Raw genomic sequence first — 16,501 nt, forward strand, 5'->3', positions numbered from 1 at the left:
CCTGTCATCACCAAACTTGGTCAGAAATTGTTCTTGGAAGATGTCCCAACTAGTAATAGATCCAGATGGTAACGAGAAATACCATGATCCGGCTATCCCTTGCAAAGTATAAGGGAAAAGTCGAACAACAACATCCTCATTGGTAACTCCATTGAGATTTATGGACAACATAAAGTTATTTATATGTTCTTCTGCTAGCATGCCTGCCTCAGGGTTAAACTTAGGCAGCCATTTTTCAGGATGGGCCGGTATCTGACTTAAGGGTGTAGGCATTAAGACTGCCCCTGGGTTATTCCATGGAGATTGGGCCATTGTTGAACTACTAATAGAGGAAAGTGCAGAAGATGATCCTTGCGGTTGAGAAGATGAGGATATTATAACTCCAGATGTTTGAGAAGGAGTTGAGGAAGTTGCAATAGGCTGATGGACGATGACCTGAAGTGGAGGAGTGGATGGTTGAGTTCGCGGTGAAGAGGTTGAGATGGATGATGATGATGAAAGAGTCTCACTATCGGATCCTTTAGGAGACTTCCTTGCTCTCATCCTAGAAGGTAGAGGTAATTCGGTTGGCTGAACACCAAACTTTTCGCTCTTTAATCTGGTGAGAGGATGAGCAGGGTTGTATTGCGAAGTCACACTGCCTTGAGATTTATCAGATTTCTGAGGAGATATAGAAAATCACAGAAGTTTGTGAATCAAAGATTCAACTTCAAGAGGTTCAATAGTAGATTGTTCTGAAATGTTAGGGTTTGTAGCAGCAGCTATTGATCCAACGACTTCTAACTCTAGATTTAAAGTCTCTGAATGCAATGGAGAAGTCGGAGGAGATGGTGAAGGCGATTTACTCTCAGAATGGTATTTAGATTTGGATTTTCTTGCCATTCACAGCTCGGGCCCTCCTTCTAGCGCCAAATATGTTGAAGCCCCAAAAATCGGGTCTACAACAAGGGGGATACCCGCCCGGTCCGGACCTTGGTTAGCAGCTCCTTTTCCGTTTGGTATAGCGGGTCCGACTGGGGATATGGGACCAGTTTCCCAATTTGTGTGTGTGTGAGAAAGATCTGATATTTTTGTTTCTAACAATTTCTAAATGGAATACTTCTAATCTAATTCTAATCTAATAATAAGGAAACTGTATTCTAATAACAGGAATATGTAAATCTACACTAACCCGGGGTGTGATTTTTCTTCTATGCGATCTAAAATGATTTCAAACAACAACTGGTAATAAAGATCATTCAGCCATTATGAGAAAAGAATTCAGTACAGATGAACCACTTCGTATAAAAAGTTAGACGAAATAGTTGTGCAAAACATATCGCATAATGAGCTATTCATACACTAAGCATAAATAAATAGCTATCACCATACAAAAGTGCCAAATGATAACTCAAGCATTCATACATTAATATATAAATAACTGAACTGGAAATCACTCTAACACAAGGCAGAAATAGTTAAGAGATAGAAATACCATTTATAACTAGTCCTACTCATGAGCTTCAAGTGACCACGATTTATCTCTCCTTAATCAAATATCTACTAAGAGTACAAAAGTGCAACATCAGTAGCAGATATCAAATGCAAACATTAATAAATCATGTTCCATTCATTCATCAAAACCTCCTCAGAGGGTACAGAAGTGCATGTTCTGGGGATAAGTTTTTGATAAATTTCAGGACCCCTCTCTAAATGCATGAGAGGGGTTTAAATACTACTAAACTAATTCTAAAAATAAATTATTACAAAAATATAGGATGCAGTTTAAATGACCGTCCTCTTTTTAGGAAAATAAAACAAAATTAAAGCTAAAATTAAATCTAATATTAAACTATTTCTGTATTTGGTCCTTGAAATCACATGCATGCAGCATCTGTTTGAGCAGAGTCGGCTGACTAACTTCCGCTTTTAGCTGAGCTGAGAAAACAGAATCGATAAGCGCTGGCGCCATCTTTTCGGCCAAATTGATGATACACTTAACAGTCATCCATTGGCTATGTGGCTTTACCAAGTAAGCCCAGTAATAATCCCAGTTCAACCTGGTTAACCCTTGGATTGCTTGTGCCTTTTCTTGAGCTCTCTGTTTCCAATCTGCCTGTAGTTTTACTTTCTTGCGATTTTCGGGACTTGCAGGTGGCTGGGCAACTAGCAGCTTTCCTTTTTTAGAAATTTTTCTAGGCGCTAATCGTGCATCGGAAACTGCCTCTGTTTCTCGATCCGGGTTTCCTTGATGCATTTTTCGCCTTTTGCGCTTTTTCCTTCCAACAGATATAAAGTTCAAAATTTGTAAAACTAATACTTCTGTGAACTCTTGACCTTGAGTCTTAAACTGTTTGTTTCTGATTTCTACGTTGTCCAATATCCACTTGACCATGTCCGTGTATGGGAGGATTTTTGGCCTTGCTGCTATCCGGTGTAAGAATGAGCAGGCTAGTTCTGAAAGGGATGCTTCTGAAGAACCATTTGAACCCGTGGTAGCAACTACTTCCATTACTCTGGGATTTTCCTCTTCGAGCAGATTATACATGCCTTCCCATGTAGCTATTCCTGCGTCTCTGTTACAGGCCGTGTCTGTATATAAGGGTGCCATTTCCTTTTCTTCTGAGCTCGGGGCTTTGCCTTTCTTTCCCATTTCAACCTGTGTAATGCTTTGTATCGGACTCTGTTGTTCATTCCTGCAATTCACAAGTGAAGCGAAAATGAACGACAAGGAAGGGTGATGGGAAAAGTTTTAAATGCCACAGACATATCAAGCATACCACCTTACGTGATTCTTTAGATAAGCACGCACCCATAATCCATAATAACTTGCAACTACCTCATTTATTAGCATTAAAGCGCATAACCAGGTGTCAGCTTAAGGAAAATACTTTTCTTGAATAGCGCGCTCGAAAGATCTGTGATGAAGCGATTTTGCGATTTTCTTCGCAACATTGCAGATCGCAATATCGCAAAATCGATTGCTCGTGACATCGCATTATAGTATTATCGCCGCATCGCGAAATCACAATATCGCAAATCGCAGAAATGTTATGTATGACAATCTTTGTTAACCTATTTTCTGCGATATGCGATCTTGCAATCGACGTCATCGCATATCGGAAAATTGAAGTGTTTCAATGAGAGTTGTGCTGAATGTGATGCGATATTTGTTTTTTATCGCATATCGTGATCTCGCAAATGTTGGAATTGTGCTTGTAAGGTGGCATCCCGCTATCTTATGCGATGCGATATTTCCTAAGGAAAGATTTTATCTTACCTTATCATAAAACTTAGCTTTTTTGGATTTTCCAAGAGGGTTTCTTAAGCTTATGATGGTAATTTTATTTAAAAAGGAAATTTAAACACTATTTTAATTTTTTATATTTTTTAAGGATCCCCTCTTATTTAGTATTAGGAATAACACTCAATAAAAAGGGGGGTTGTTGCTGGCCACAACACTTCCACACATGATTCCTCCATAAAAATTGTACAACCACCTCTACACTAATCTAGACAAGATAACAATGTATGTAGATAATGATGAGTATGATTTAACCATGGCTCGAAAATAATTTCGGTTGTTTTCTTTCAATTCATTTGTCATTATTATTGCAGTAATGGTAATTCCTTTATATTCAGATATGGATTGTCAAATTGATTACTATCACTTCCCTTGGATGTACATTTCCAATATTGCATTGAAAGAATTGGGGCGATGAAAAATATAGATAATAATGTATCTAGATGATGAGAACGATTAAAAATATAGATGAAAGCTTATCTAGAAAATGATCTATTTAGGGACATGCCGTAAATTTGTCATTTTGTTTCTTTGCCTACTAATGTATCGGTTTGATGTTCTACATTCTCGACACTCCAATTATCTTTTTTTCTTATGCTAGACTGTGCAAATGAAAATATAAACATATTGTGTCAGATTGTTTACTGTCGCTTTTGCACCTCCATTCTCTGAGACATATTCAATAACATAGTAGTGGGGAGCAACATTATTTATAGGTGTCAACATGAAAAAAATTAATTTAAGTAAATTTTGTGATTAAAAAACTTTTTTATGAGTGCAAACGTGCATGAATTATGTAGAATGTCTATGATTGTGTGGATTGAGGAGGTCCACACGATGAATATTGAAAGATTCCTTCGCGCAATGGATTTTTTTTCTGTAGTTCCACACATATGCCTATTTACACAACGATAACCATAAACAAATATTTCACTATGCGGGGAGCATAACCTTTTATTAATTGATCATCAAAGTATTTAGTGCATAAGAAGGTGATTATGCTAGAGTGTGGAAACCACAGTCGGTCTGCAAGAGGTATTCGTTGACATTTGTGCTTACGCAAAATTTTTCTTGTAGATAGATTTCAATGTGCGAAGAGGATTCATTAGGGATAAAAAAATCCTAATAAACATTATATTACATAGAAATTATTCATCACTAATCTTTTCTAGTGTATTGATTCTCTTGGACCATTCAAATTTGATTTCCGTCATTCAATTAACATTTGGTATTTCTCTATTTTTCTTGTCCAACTCAAACCACAATTCAAGCCTTTGACTAAATAAGATAAATTAATTTATTACAATAAGGAGTTTAATAAGAATTTTTTTTCCCGTAGAAAAAAGTCGTAATTTTATTCATATTGATAAAATTACATTTTGTAGATGCCTAAGGCATATTCAGATGGCTGTTCCTGTGATAACAGGCAGCAGAAAGAAAAAGAACACAAAATAGCAGGTGACTGTTCCTGTAATGACAGGAAGCTACAGCAATAGAAAAAAAAAAAAAAATGTTCCAGCAAGGCTAAACTTTTCTACCCTTCTTCTTCTCTACCCGTCGCCAACCACCAGTGTCGGGACTGGGTGTAATAATAGCTAGCTGATTTTCCATTGGGATCAGTTGAAGTTCTTTGTCAGATTCCGAGCCCTCAGATCCATGGGTTCGTTTGATGCCGCTTATTTCCATTTGTGGCTCTTGTTGCAGATCTGAAATGTGTGGCCCCAGGTAAGTAATTGGGGCATTCTCTTCCTGAGTATATGTCTGTCGCATTTGAGGATCAGATTCTGTCTGGTTCTCTGTAGGCTCCATGATGTCTTCTTCTTCCAATGGGTTGGTGTGCTGCCAACCTTTCGGCTTTTTTTGTTGTTTCTTGGTTCTCCTGGGGTCCTTTCGAGCAAAAGGGCAATTATATTGAAGGTGCCCTGTTTGCATGCATCCCCTGCACCGGAACGCTGTGTTCTCATAGTCGAGCTGTTTTATCCATTGAGAATTAATGAAGTTCAGCGTGATGTGGTCAGGTAGCCCCTGACTCAGGTCCACTTCTACACATATTCTGGAAAATGTAAATATGCCCCTGATAGCTTTGTCTTCATCCATTTTTAGGAATTTCCCCAGGGAATTCCCAATGGCAGCTAATACTTTATGGTGCTGTAGTGGTTCCAGCTAGGGTACTAGACTGGACTCTATATTTAATATCGACCGAGGTGCGTAAGCTTAGAGGCGTGGTCTAAAATATATAGACATAAAGAATCTCTGGCCAAGTGAGTAGGATGTAGGATACAATGCTTCTTTACGGAAGACCGGAATATGTAGCCTATCATTCACACACCTAGATTACCCTACTAATATGCTTGATTATAGTGCTTGTTATGAGATGCATCTATCTAATCAAATCATGAACCTAAGTACTGTGTATGACTGTGGCAATGATTCTAACCCCCTTACAGAGGTATCACTCAGAAAACCCTTGCTTGGTAAACACACACAGCATGCAAAGATATTTACACTATCAAACTATATAAAGAAAGCATAAGTGAACTGTAAAGAAAAACAGAGTTTATGATATAATGTCTCTATGAGTCACACAGGGATCGAATCCCTTACAAGACTCCCTTCCAGATCCTAGTGCTGACCATTCAACATAACCATAAACCGTTCATAAGCGCACACCATATCTATGTAATGAAATTCAAAGGCTGTAGGAATCGAGAGCTTATATAAATGTTATGCAACCCGTATGCTATGTAAATCAATAGCTATGTAAATTGAAACTGTGATGCAAACCATGTACGATATAAATCAAAAGCTATGTGAATACTGTGCGAACATGTGATAACTGGAATGTAACAAAACAAGTGAACAGTATACCAGTCGAAGAACGCAGGGCCCGTCCGCGCCTAAGGGTATACTGGTTACAACTAATTAGCTATCAAATCACACAAGAAGGATACACACGGTCGTGACTGTAAAGAGGTCTGTGTATTAACTTAAAACTCTGTTCTGAGAAATACGATTCAACAATTCAACAACTAAACTCTAAACATAACCCTGACTGTATTTACATATGCGTACGCACAGCCATGTCATTGATACAATGAATGTACATAGTGCTGTTGCCGCGTTTATTACATAGCCTTTTCAAAATGTTTCCATGCCAAGTGTTTCAAAAATAAAAAAGACTAAAATGAAAAATGGAACGATGCTGTTTCTGCTTTTGCCTGTCAGAGTGCCCTGCTTTGACTTAAGTTGACCGCATGCATAGGAGGCTCGATTTGGCTGGGTGAGAGGTGTTTGTCCATGCTTGGACATTCTGCTTTTCGCCCATGCCTTTCGTTCTGGCTCATCTGCTGCGCCACATGTCAAACGGTAAGCTCATTACAGGATGTGGGTACTTCCTGTAATCATGTCATCAAAAACCTCTAATTCTGGAACATAAAACCCCTAAATTAATTTCTATGCAATTTAATAACTATAGAACAATTAATAATCAATATTCAAGGATTTTGAGGGATATATGATGAAAATGTATGGATAAATGATATGTTTTTGGGAAGGAAAAAGGGTCTTAGGATGATACCAACATCTCTCCCCGACTTAAGGACTTAGCATGTCCTCATGCTACCCTAGAAGTACTCCCCTTGAACTCTGTGCCTGCATGGATCTCTGCTGCCTTGAGCAAGGTATCTACATTCTTCTTCACCTGGTGATCCTTCTGTCCCTTGAGCTCCTGCTTTAACTTTTTATATTTCTCTTTAAGAGCCTTCTTCTGATTGTACCACTTAGTGGCCCAGTTGGAAATCTCAGATTGCTCAGTCTCTAACTCACTGATTCTTTCCTTTAGCTTTTCATTTGTCTTCTGTGTTTCTTTGCTTTGCGCCCTAAGCATTTCATTTTCTCTTTTAATAACCTTTTCCAACATGTTAGCTTCCATGAGCTCTTCTTTCAATTCTTCAATTTGTTTTTCTAACTTCTTCTGTCTTTTGGTGGGAGGTGGTGAACATTTTTCCTGTTTGTTATGGCTTTCCACCTCTATGTCAACTTCTGGTGCTGGTGGTGAATGATCACCACTTTCAACATCCATTTGTGCAGGGGCATGAGATTCAAATTGGTCTTCTTGCAGCTGAGTTTTTGGTGTCCTCCTTGTTCTTCGGGAGTAGGTGGTAAAAATTTTGTCTTTCTCAGCCCTCTTGGCATCCTCTTTTTGCATGTTCCTGGTCCTTATGCTGCCCACAGGTTGAGGTGCTCTGCTGGCCTTGGACACTAGAATTTCCTCATCTATATCCTTCATAAACCCAGAATCTTCTTGCACTTCTTCTTTTTCCTCCTCATCTCTGATTTGGTTGACAGTTAAGAATTCTTTCCATGGCTTCCCTCGCTTCTGCAACTCATGTTCAATGAGGATTTTAATCAGGCCAAAATGGTACAGGCTTTTGTCCTCATTCCATTTTTGTTTCTAGATAGTTTTGGCCATCTTTGTTAAACTTTGCAACAGAAAATATGGCACACTGATTACACATTGTTTCTTTAAATGGAGGAGTAGCTTGATGTGATATAGATAAACAATGCTGTATCTACCTTCATAGGTTATGAACTTTTGGATAATGTAAACCATTTCATCCCAAGGATGAACTAACCAGCTTCTTGGAACTCCCTTCTTCCAGTTTACTGAGGAAACTCTAGACCTGGACATGAACTGTGTCCATGATTTCTCCTTGAATTGTTTAGTTTTAAAGTACTTTTCTCCCTCAGGACTGAGTCCAATTGCCTGAGCTATAGTATCCTCTGAGATTCTGAAGGAGAAGGTGCCTATTAGGGCCTTTTCTCCATTAAAGGTGAAGGCAAATTGTTTGGTGATTTCCTCATTACTCCCATGGAATTTTTCCAGAAAAGGTAGCCACTGTGCTTCTCTAAGAATCTCAATACAGTCCTCATGGTATTGTGAGCTATCAAATGTACTGGGTTCGACCCTATTAGTCATGGTGATGGCAGAGGGTTGTGCCTCGAACCCTTCTCTGTCTATACTCTTTAAAATTTAAACACAGAAGTGTCAAGTTGGTTACCTGGCATATATCGCTTCCTTCAGTCTTCAATTATGGTGCTTGGCTGGTCGATGTGACTGTGGTGGGAGTTAGAGATAGAATGGTGATGCTTCCCTTTTCGGCGCTCACCGGTTTCACTGTGTAAACCGACCCCAAACAGTGAGACTCTCCTCGGCGCTCCTTGTTCAGATTTTCACTTTGTAACCCCACTCAAATGATAACAATCTCCTCGGCGTTCCTTGCTTCACTCTTTCACTTTGTAAGTTATAAGAACCGAGGGTGGAAAGGATGTGAAATAACCTGTACTCGCCTTACAATGTAATCATTTATTTAAAAACAGAGTGCTGTACGCTTGTATGCATGTTAGCATAAGAACGCTGAGAGCGTACCCATAGTGTTGAGCTATAATGTTGGGTGGCGAGGTTATGATTCGGGTGTGTGTGGTGTAAAAAATATAGGCCGCTTGTTATGATTTGACTGTATGGGGTGAAGAATATATATATAGGCCGCTTCTATCTCATCCTTTGTATATATTTTTTTTAAAACAAACACACAGCGCACCATGTGCCCTTTTCAATTATACTCGGTCATGTAGAGAATGTTGGTATGCCTGTAGGGTATATGACATGGTGAATGTGTTGGTGATGGGTTTTAGGGATAGATTGATGTAGGGAAATGATGAAACTTGGTGGGATAAGGGGGATAAGTGGATGTATGAAGGTGTCCTTGAAATCAATTACAACAACTTATAGTCACCAAAATTACATTAAAAACTAATCTAGGAAATTAAATGCCCAAGAACAGAAATACATTACTCTTTTGTTGATCATTTGACATGCTGAGTTGCTAATCCTTTTGACTGTTCTTTTTGACAGGTCCTCTGAGGGAGGTTGAATACACAGGTCCTTTGAGAAAAGTTTTGAAGATGTAACAGGTCCCTCTGAAAAATTGGAATGTACAGGTCCCTTTTTGAAGACTGAAGATGCAATAGGTCCCTTAAGAAAATTTGAAGATACAGGTCCCTTGGAAAAACTGAAGATGTTCATGCAGCTCTTTGTATTGTTACAGGTTCACTGCTTGCAATTTGCTGGAAGTCTTGGTGGAAGTCTGTTGAAGTAGCCTTTGATGTCAAGAATTTTTTTTTTAACAGGTCCCAACTGAATGTTTTAAACAGGTCCCTTTTACTGCTGGTTGGAATGTCTCAAACAGGTGTCAATTGCTTTATCAGGTCCCTTCTGAATATCTTAAACAGGTCCCCTTGCTGGTGGTGTTAGTAGCATAGATGTCTTGAACAGAACAGGTCCCCCTGCAAAATATTTATAACCAGGTCCCTTTGAAAATCATGACAGAACAGCTTATTTGTTAAAGTCTGGAATGCTGGTAACAAGCTGCTGTTGGAAAGTTACAGTGAAATATAGAATAAGAAATATGAAGAATTTACAAGGGAGAGATAAAAGTAACAGAACAGATGTCTCCCTCTCCCCGACTGAAAGTTTGACTTGTCCTCAAGTCATGATGCAACTAAGAAATGAAACAATGAACAATAGAAAGAGAATTCATACCCGCCAATAAATTGGTTTTCAGGTAGGAATTCGAGGTTAGATTGTGCCAGATACTGGTTTTCACATCTAACCCATTATTATTTTTTAGTTTTTGTTTTATTTATTTTGTTTTTTTGTTTTTGTTTTTTTTTCTTCTTGATTTTGAAATTGAAAAGAAATAAAACTAAGGCAGTGATACTGCAGCTGAGGGCTGCAGTACCTCAACCTCTTCTTGCTGAGATAGTGTATGTAGAAAATCTTACTTGCTGATGGGCTTGTTGTACAGCTTCAGGCGATGACCATTGACTGTGAAAGAATGACCTTTGCCATCAATAGTTTGGAGTTTTACTGAACCATTGTCATAAGCCTGAACAATTTCATAAGGGCCCATCCAATGGGTGGTGAACTTAGCTTTATGATCCTTGAATTTTGAATCAAAAAGCAGAGCCCAGTCACCTTCCTTGAAGTGTTTCTTCTTAATGTGTGAATCATGCCATTGCTTCCTGTGCTTTTGCATGAGGGTGGTGGTTTGTTCTGCTTGCTGCCTCATCTCATCCAGCTGGTTCAACTACTGGATTCTCTCTTTTTGTGCTTGATCCAAATCAATTAGTAAATCTGCAGCTAATTTAAAAGTGTGAATTTGGAATTCAATAGGAAGCATGACATCCTTACCGTACACCAATTGGTATGGTGTAAATCCGGTGGTATCTTTCCAAGTAATCCGGTAAGCCCAGAGTGCCTCCTTGAGCTTTTCTTCCCAGTTTTTGCGGTTCATTGCAACAGTTTTGGTAATGATCCCCTCCAAAGTCTTGTTGGTGGATTCCACCTGCCCATTGGCCTGTGGATGGTAGGGGGTACTTTTCCTATGCTTTATTTGGTACTTGTCTGTGATGTCCTTCATGAGCTTGGAGGTGAATTGGGTACCTTGATCAGTGACAATTTCTCTTGGCACCCCATACCTCACAAAGATCTCCTCAAAAAGGAAATTGACTACTGTGTGTTCGGTTGCTCTGACCAGTGCTTTTGCTTCTGCCCACTTTGTGACATAATCAGTACATACTAAGATGTACTGCTTACCATTAGAGGCTGGGTTGATAGGTCCTATGAAGTCCAGAGCCCACTTATCAAATGGTTCCAAGTGAACTTGGGGCTGAAGGGGCATCTGATCGGTAGCTGTGGGTCTGCCCATCCTTTGGCAGCTGTCACAACTCTTTACATACTTCTTGGCATCCTTGAAAATGGATGGCCAATAGTATCCAAGAGTAAGAACTTTGAAGGCTGTCCGCTTCGCTGCAAAATGCCCACCACACAGTTAATCATGGCAAGATTTTAAAATGTCAATTACCTCATCATTTCGTACACATCTCCTAATGATCATATCAAAACCAGTGTAAAAGAGATCGCCATTGAGCCATGAATATCTGGCACTTTGTTTGATTAGTCTTTTCCTCTCCTTTGCAGTGAAATGTGGAGGTGTCCTACATGTAGACAAGTAATTAGCTAAATCAACAAACCAAGGAGTTACTATGGAAATTGCAAATAAGTGCTCATCCGGAAAAGAATCCTCAACAGGAACAATCTCACCTGGATTTTGCAGTCTAGACAGGAAATCTGCCACCTGGTTTTCTTTGCCTGGTCTATCTAACACTGTGATGTTAAATTCCTGTAACAATAGTAACCATCTGGTAACTCTGCCACTAGTTATTGGTTTATTCATGAGATGTCGAATGGCAGAGTGATCAGTATGTACAAAGACTTCATAACCAGTTATGTAATGGCGAAATTTATTCACAGCATAAATGATGGCAAGTGTTTCCTTCTCTGTAACTGTATAGTTTAGCTCGGCAGGTGTGAGATTTTTACTAATGAAATAAATTGCATATGTACAAGATTCTTCTTTTTGGCCTAAGCATGCACCTATGGCAGTGTCAGATGCATCGGTAAAAATATGAAATGGTAAGCTCCAATTAGGCCCTCTCAGGACTGGTGCAGTAGATAGTTTCTTCTTGAGTTGTTCAAATGCATGTTGGCAGTTCTCAGTCCAATTGAAAAATACATCTTTGGCTAGAAGTTTAAACAAAGGTAAGGCTATCTTGCTAAAATGTTCAATGAATCTGCGGTAATAGCTAGCATACCCGAGAAAACTTCTTACCTCTCTCTGGTTCTGTGGAATAGGCAAATCGGCAATAATCTGTATCTTGGCTGGGTCAACCTGGATGCCTTGAAAAGAGATATAATGGCCCAACACTATCCCTTCATTTAGCATCATGAAACACTTTTCGTTGCTGAGGGACAGGTTAGCTTCAATACACCTTTTCAAAACTCTCTCTAGATTTTCTAATGCATGTTCAAAATAATTGACATATACTGAAAAATCATCCATATATACTTCAACACAATCATGAATCAAATCAGCAAAGATAGCTAACACAGCTCGCTGAAATGTAGCTGGAGCGTTACAAAGTCCAAATAGCAAAACATTGTAGGCATAGGTGCCCCAAGGACAGGTGAAGGTGGTTTTGTCCTGGTCTTTAGAGGCAATCCGGATCTGGTTGTAGCCACTGAAACCGTCAAGAAAGGAAAATGATGATTTGTCGGCTAGGGTGTCTAACACTTGGTCGATGAATGGTAGTGGGAAGTAGTCTTTGAGCGTGGCTTTGTTCAGCTGTCTGTAGTCAACACAGATACGCCACTTGCCATTCTTCTTAGGCACAATAACCAATGGGGATACCCACTGACTGTCAGAAATAGGATATATAAAGTTGACTCTCAAAAGTTTTTGCAACTCCTCTCTGACAATGTCTTGGAGCATGGGGTTCATTCTTCTTTGTGGTTGCCTCACCGGTTTAATGTTGCTGTCAGTGTAAATGTGGTGAGTGCATGTGTCGGGGTGAATCCCATGCATGTCAGTGTAATCCCAAGCAAAGGCTTTTTGGTACTTCGTCAAGAGTCTAATCAATTTTTCTTGTTGAGAGGAGTCAAGGTGGTTGCCTATGTTCAAAGTTTTGCCTGGACTGATCTCTATGACTTGACTCTGTGCATTGGTAATGGATTGAACAGGAAAGATGTCATGAAATGTAGATTGTAAGGAATGGATAGTGCATGTTTCTTGAAAGTTTTGAGCTAGAAGTACATCTGCAGCATTATATTGTTCATTCCTCACATTTTCAGATATATCAGGCTGTGAGAGAAATAATTCTACCAAATCAGTATTGTCTTCATGGAAATCATAGATCTGGTCAATGCTAAAAATAGATTGTACCTCCTCTTTGTCATTAAATTTTTCATCAAGCCACAAGTTATGTGTCACTGTAGGTGATTGTGCCGATGGATAGAGGGTGAGTTGTTTCCTTTCGGTCCCTCTAGAGATAATCATGTTACCTGATCGGCATCCAATAAATGCATCTGCAGTCGCTAACCATGGTCTACCTAGAATGATAGGATGTCCTCCTAGATTGGATTTGGGTTGAAGGACTAGGAAATCCACCGGATACTCCCAAGAGTCCAGTGAGACGATGATATCTTCCAAAATCCCCTCAGGAATGACTTTGGACCTATCAGCTAGCTCAAGAACAATTGTGGTATGTTGCAAATTCATGAGTTGGAGTGTTCTCATAGTTTCAAGGGTCATGACATTGATTGCAGCTCCAAGATCTATCAAAGTGTTTGGGATCCGTATGTTGTTAATGATGGTGGTCACTTTTGGAATGCCTGGATCAACATACTTCTCCATGGAGATGGTATTGGTCATAAGGCCTGCTAAATTTCCTAAAACATGAATGGTCTGAGGATCAATCCTCTTTCTAGCAGGTTTCTTGAGACACATGTCTTTGATGGCTTTGGTGTAAATAGGAATGTCCTTTATAGCTTGCAGCAAAGGGATTTTTATGTAGACATTTTTAAGTTCATCCAAGACATCAAATTGTGGTGGAGGCAATGGTTGTTTTACTTGGACCAAACGGTCTGGAAAAGGTGGTTGCAGTGATTGCATCTGTTTGTCCTTGGTTTCACTGCTTGGTTTTGTTTGAGTGGTCATTTCATTCTCTTTTTCGAAGTTTTCTTCTTGATGATCTGTTATTAGAGAATCCTTCTGGAGCACCCTACCAGACCTCAGATTAATGTTTTGCAAAGGCAGTGTGGAGTAGGAGGTTCCTTCCTCTACATTATAAGCTGGCCTCTCTGCTCTATTGTTCGGATTTGGGACAGTCTGAGCAGGTATTTGTGTGGGTCTGGGAGGTTGGGGGTTAGTTGGAAATTGAAGTTGTGGTACATTTATTTGTGGAGGAGCAGGCAAGGTCTGTTGAGAAGGTTGGGGCTGATAAACAACTGGCTGAGGGTGCTGCTGATATGACTGTGAATGTGATGGATATGGCTGTTGGTACTGCTGATATGGCTGTGAGTAAGGTGGGTATGATTGAGGATACTGATGGTAGGGTTGGGAATACTGTTGAGACGGTCTCCATTGATTTTGTGATTGGTTTCCATGCTGCCATGGCATAGGTATATTCCATGAGTTTTGTGCATACATCTGATCATTCATAGGAAATTGCATATTTTGATTAGGAAACATACCTTGGGGTGCTTGCCTTGGCTGCCATGGTCGCTTTGCACCCATGTAGTACACATTCTCCATCTCTGTGCTGGCTGCCATGTTATAGTTCTGCACAATTTTAACTTTAGGACAGTTAAACATATCATGATGCTCAGTACAGAAAGCACATACTTGGATATTGTCTAGAGGATAGTCTTTTAATGCATGCTTCTTGCGACACTTGGGGCAGAAAATAGCCATGATATTGTCTTCTTCCTCCTGTTTCTTTTTGGCTTTTAAGGTATCAATTTGGTTTCCTAGAGTACTCAACAAATCTGTTTTGAACTCTTCTAAAAGATTACCAATTTCAGCCCGGGTGACACTAGCAGAGGCAGTTTTTATGACCCTAGATGACAAGGTTCTCTTTCCCATTTTGGCTTTACTTCTTGAATATTTTTCACACAGTTCAGCTATTTCTTCAAAGGGTAAGGCAGAGATATCACCTTTGCCCATTAAGTTGAGATCATCCATGTATTCTTCCCGGATACCTTTCAAAAATATTGTGCGGACTAGCTCAGGAGGCATTGTTCGGTGTTTAGATTTTTGCAAGTTATAGACAAACCGTTCTAGATATTCTTCTAAGGTTTCATCCTCCTGCTGACTCATTCTAAAGATGTCATCTTTAGAGTCTTTGGATCTGCAATAAGGCTGATATTTCCTCAGAAATATTCTCCTCATGCCATCCCAATCCACTATGGCATGCTCACCTAGCCCCATAAACCATTTCAAGGCTGCTGCCTTTAATGTGGCTGGAAACAATCTCAGTCTGTGAGCATCATCAGTATAGCCATAAGTTCGACACACAATATCGAACTCGAATAAGAATGAGTCCGGATCCTCTGAAGCCATACCATAGAAATTGGGTAGCACGGATGGGGGTATATTTTTCATTTTGATCTCCTCATCCTCCTGTGGTTCTTGTATAGGGAATTTAAAAGTTGATTCCTCCTCCTCTTGATGGGGAACTGATCCAGATCCCTCCTCAGTCATTCTACTTGGTTTCTTAGTGTCTCTTGGTGGAAAAGAGAGAAAGGAAAATTCTTTGGTAACGGTGCTACTTTTCCCTTGTGTAGAAGATTTAGGAAAGGGTGGCTGCTGTGATTTATGTGCAAACAGAGTTTCCCTCTCAGCAAGAGTAATGTGTTGTCCTGAATAAAATTTCTCAGCTATTGTTTGAATATCCTCCTCAGTTGGTGTTGTATGCCCTGGAGAGTCTGCTCCTGATGATGATGGGTTAGTGTTGAAATGGTGGGGGGTTCTTACAAATCTCCCTTGATTGTCTCTAAATCTAGGCATAAATGAGCATGATTTCTAACTGTGTTTTTGGTTGTTTTTGTGTATTGAAATTTTTTTATTTTTTATTTTTTGAATCCTTTATGTACGCCTCCCCGGCAACGGCGCCAAAATGTAGTGGTTCTAGCTAGGGTACTAGACTGGACTCTATATTTAATATCGACCGAGGTGCGTAAGCTTAGAGGCGTGGTCTAAAATATATAGACATAAAGAATCTCTGGCCAAGTGAGTAGGATGTAGGATACAATGCTTCTTTACGGAAGACCGGAATATGTAGCCTATCATTCACACACCTAGATTACCCTACTGATATGCTTGATTATAGTGCTTGTTATGAGATGCATCTATCTAATCAAATCATGAACCTAAGTACTGTGTATGACTGTGGGATTGATTCTAACCCCCTTACAGAGGTATCACTCAGAAAACCCTTGCTTGGTAAACACACACAGCGTGCAAAGATATTTACACTATCAAACTATATAAAGAAAGCATAAGTGAACTGTAAAGCAAAACAGAGTTTATGATATAATGTCTCTATGAGTCACACAGGGATCGAATCCCTTACAAGACTCCCTTCCAGATCCTAGTGCTGACCATTCAACATAACCATAAACCGTTCATAAGCGCACACCATATCTATGTAATGAAATTCAAAGGCTGTAGGAATCGAGAGCTTATATAAATGTTATGCAACCCGTATGCTATGTAAATCAACAGCTATGTAAATCGAAACTGTGATGCAAACCATGTG

Source organism: Pinus tabuliformis, chromosome J (genome assembly GCF_031772625.1).
Source record: "Pinus tabuliformis cultivar Carrire ecotype Pingquan chromosome J, CPIR1, whole genome shotgun sequence".
NCBI lineage: Eukaryota > Viridiplantae > Streptophyta > Pinopsida > Pinales > Pinaceae > Pinus > Pinus tabuliformis.